Here is a 4,518-nt window from a genome sequence, read left to right as displayed (position 1 = left end):
AATGAATTATATTATTGGATTTTTAGTGAAGTGATTCAGGGGTACAGCTGTAGTGCGTGATCACTCCTCCAAATGTTTTTTATAGACCAATGCTTGCGTTTTTTAAAAATCCGAAATGATACAAGCTGGAGGACAGAACAAGCAGTTCTCTTGGTACTCCAGTCTGAATGACAGATTCATTACACTGTACAGCACCAGGTCCCTCTGACTCAGTGAAATGAACCTGCATTCCCTCGGCGTGGCACGGGATTTCTAAAGGCATGACAGGCTGATGGCAGCATGCCCTGCTGTGAGTAAAATGGAGGCACATACAGAGAAATTCACAAAGAAGAAACACCAACTCAGTGAAAGCCTGTCATTCCCAAAAATATACAAATTCATTGTTTATTTTACTTGACAGGGAGAAGCATGATTTAATATTTATCCATTATGAAATATAATTATTGTTATGATTTTGTACTGTATGTATTGTATGGTCTCATCAAAGGCTGTATTCCTACACAAGTACCTTCTTGGGGATTTTAAGGAAGAAATGTTCTGTTGAAAAAAGCACTGTTAAATCTTCCCTGAAATATATTTGGAAAAGAAAAAGACAAACAAACACGCAACTGTACTGGCATGAACTATCAAACTCAGCAGGTGGGTAAATTGTCTTTAAAAGAATACGTCATTCCTGCTGGAGATGCAGCAGCATCACAGCAGCCCCCATACTGGGCCTCTGCAACACTCACAACCCGTATGTGTCACACGAGCACTAACATCTTTGAGGTCAAGCCCTCTGGGTGAATCACAGGCAAACAGTGTTTGTCCCTGGGGTTCCAGCATCAGCTTTTTATCCAATGTCAGTTTTCCTTTGACCGAGACTGAGGTGAATCTATAACCAGATTTGAGCTTTTTTCTCCTAGTTTCGACTGCCTCACGGCATAATCTCCATGAATTCAAGACAGCGTCGACAACCCCTCCCAAGCAGACTGCAGTTACCTGACTGGCCAGGGGAGGTCACTGGTGAGCGCTGAGGTGAGAGAATGCTGAAACGTTGGGCTCACTCCAATCGCTAATTTTAACTTACTTGCTTCCTTTCCTTGAGTCCTCCACCCATTGGAGGAAGCAAGGAAAGGAAGAAAGGGAAGGACATGGAGACAGACGAATCAAAGAAACAGTATTGGGGTATTATTCAAGCATCTGTTTGAAGCCATGTCAATTACACAAGTGGCAGATGGGGAGAGGTTGATCCACTGATTTATCATTTATAAGTCTTGCGTTCCGAAAAAAAATACTTCTGCAAAGGATGCACTCATGTTCCCTTTCTCCTAGCTACTCGAGCCTTGCTCTTTGAAGCAGCATTTACAGTAACAAGTTGGAATCTCCTTGAAGATGGCAGGCCTTAATCGAAGGACCGAGGAGGCAAGGTCAGATAAAATAAGCGAATGGAATGAACCCCCATCCTCCCTGGGTTATGACGTGGCCACTTATCCCAGCCGCAGTCGGTACAGGCGAGAATGCCGTATCAGACAGTGGGGCACACCCATTGACAAGGACACTGTCTTAGCAAGATGAACCACTCAACAGATCCCTTTCTTAAACTATTTATATTTATACTATCGAAATTAAGTTTGAAAACTTAAGTTTTGGAGGAAGGATTACACCATCACACCTTCCTATTACTAATGAATGCAAGTATATAATGGATGTAATTACTGACCCATCCTCCTTCTGTGCTGTGATTTGCACATCCCTCCTCCTCCACCACCATTTACTTTCTTGTTCCTGTCAACAATAAGTACCTTATGACTTAATTGAATGTGAAAGCATGTGGATATGACAGTGTGAAGTTAGTGTGAAGTACAGCAGGACTCACTCATCCGCTAACTGCGGGAGAGATCTCTTCCATGGCTCTCACAGAGGAGAGGGCATGTTTCTTCTGAAAGCATTCGTTAAATTTGTATCATGAGGCAATGGTTCATTTTAACGTTGTTGCTAATTTACCATTAAGATCATAAGAGAGAGTGCCTGAGCACTGTCCATGTGAGGGGATCCTGGGTTCAGTTTTATGGGTGGTCAAATGCTGTTGCACCCTGGGGCACTTTACATAAGTTACATACACTGTGGTAGATACCCGGCTATATAAATGAGTTACACAATGTGTACAACACTGCATCTTAAGTGAGTCCCAGATAATGACAATCACTTCTCAAGTAAGTGATAATTGATCTAGGTTTGGCATGAATTATAGATGTTTGTTTGTCCATGGAGCATGGCATTGCAGGTTAACTTGGTGATGGGATAAACTGGAGACATATTCAAGAGCACCAAATTGTAAGACTAATTTTAAAAACTGAAACGGGACTGAATTAAACATCGGGTTCCAGAAAGTTGCAGGCATGGCAGCTGAGAGAGCAATGCTATGAAACAGTGCACATTATACGGTGGCCAACTGCAGCATTCTTGCAGTATGCTACCCTCCCAGGCTCCCATCAACCTAGTGGTGCCAACGTTCCGCATAACACACCCACGGAACACCACATGAGGAGTGTTGTAAAATGTGAAAAACCGTTTGGTTCGAACTTCCTGTTCGAGAGCCAGAACATTCAACACAAAACATTATGTCCTGCCTCCTGAACCGCAGATACAAAAAAAAGTGTGAGACACCCACCTGAGCACAAGCCAATAAGATTCCCCCTCAAAACTTGCAACTGGTCAAATGAAAGTTTATAAATGTCTTCTGATCTGTCCTGGAAACACCTCAGATAGATCTTGCTATTCCAATACAATTATTTCACCCCCAATGGTTACAGGCTAACTCTCTTTAACTTTCTACCAGAGGTTTGTAAAGTACTGACAACCTGGGCCCAAGTATTGTTTCTTGAAAGAACATGTATTTTAGTTTAAGTAGAAGTAGACCTCCTAAACATTACTTGAGTAAGAGTGAAAAAGTATCTGGTCAGAAAACTACTGAAGTACTGAAGTGTGAAAAAAGATATTATTTTATTTATAACACTTTAACTATCGAGTGACATATGTGGTATACAAATTCCACATTTATTTCATGTTTTTTTCCATTCTCTCTAGTTAAAGTTACAAAAATCAGCATGTATTTCTCCCCAACATCTTAATGAACACTTAACTCTTTTATATCCGTAGTGTTACGTTCCTTTGCTCTTTGAATCTGCGCGCATGTCTCAGTCCTGTAGGAGTTGCTGATTAGGGCCTGATTGCTGACGATGCGCACCTGTGTCCACTTAACAGCCAAGTGGATAAGGCCTGAAGATGCCTCAGTTCAATGGACTTTTTGAGAGATTCCTTTTTGACTCAGACCCCTTTTAAGACGCTCTTTGCTTTTTGTGTGTTGTCCGTTGTCCGTTGTAGGTTGTAAGTTGTAGGTTGTCAGGCAGTTTCCTTGTTTTAACACATTTTTAGATGGTTAGGCCAGATCTTGAAATAGGTTGGAAGATCAGCACTTAATGAAATCCAAGGAAAGTTTAGTTGGACATTCCAAATTCATCACAAACCTTGACGACTCCTACCACACATACACTGAGGCTGATTTCATGTGTGTTATATTATTTGAAGAACACTGCATAGGGTCTTTTTAGGATGTTCTGCCAAATTTACAGTGGATTCTGTAAGTGCACTGTGGCTCAATTCAGGGGGAAATATTCAATCCACTGGTGAAGGCAGGTCAGGCAACAAAAAAAAATGTAGTTGTGTAATGAAATAATCAAATTGCTTAGCAAATGTCCCTTTCTCTATAGCACTTGTTGAATATGTTTTGCATATCACTTGAATAAACATGTGGACATATAAGGCCTATGTACCAATGCAATTACCATCAATTTTCCAAATTGGTTGGAATGTTGATGTGACTCCAGAATACAACAGTATTATCCCAGCAATATAGCATTACCCCAGCTGGGATTCAAACCTGCAAGCTGCCAGTAACAGTATTAGTCAATACATTAAACAGTACAATAGTCTAATATACCACACTGCCGCCGGCTTATAACACATGAGTTCAAGCCAGTCGTCATTGCCCAGGTATTGCAGCTGGTATGTGTTATGTCAATTCATGTACTTTATTTATCCATGGGAAAAGAAAAAACAATTTAAATAATGCCCTCTTGATTTCTGTCAATGTTCTTATGAACTTATCGATTGGGATAAATCCAGCATTCTCAAGACTGACAAATTACTGGAATATCATTTTAATATTTCCTTGACAATCACAGCTACAGGTGATTGTTCTTTTCGCATAATTTCTTTTTCCTTTGTCTCTCAACCATAACAGGGTGTGCAGAGTTACATCCGTGTCTCATTGATAATAAAAAAAAAGAAATAAGAGTGTGGTTTTCAGAATGATGGACACCCAAGGCAGGCTTCCTCGTCTGCCTCGTTTAACTGACATGCTCACTGCATTCTGCGGCTCCCGCCTTTCCTCTGTACACAAGCGCACGCACGCGGCAGTGGATTTGGAACGTGTGTGCTGGATGGCAGATTGAGGGGCTTTGATCCGGCTCCACT

General features: G+C 41.2%; 1 long non-coding RNA gene across 1 annotated transcript; it reads left to right on the top strand.

The window, feature by feature from the left end:
• Window positions 1-423: 423 nt before the first annotated feature.
• LOC135263267 (uncharacterized) lies at window positions 424-3,675 on the top strand. The gene is made up of 2 exons (XR_010332421.1): window positions 424-1,017; window positions 1,315-3,675. It is a non-coding gene; the product is annotated as an uncharacterized LOC135263267 (long non-coding RNA).
• The last annotated feature ends 843 nt before the right edge of the window (window positions 3,676-4,518 follow it).

The sequence above is a fragment of the Anguilla rostrata genome, chromosome 9 (assembly GCF_018555375.3).
Source record: "Anguilla rostrata isolate EN2019 chromosome 9, ASM1855537v3, whole genome shotgun sequence".
Taxonomy (NCBI): domain Eukaryota; kingdom Metazoa; phylum Chordata; class Actinopteri; order Anguilliformes; family Anguillidae; genus Anguilla; species Anguilla rostrata.
This window is presented reverse-complemented; position numbering and strand designations above follow the sequence as displayed.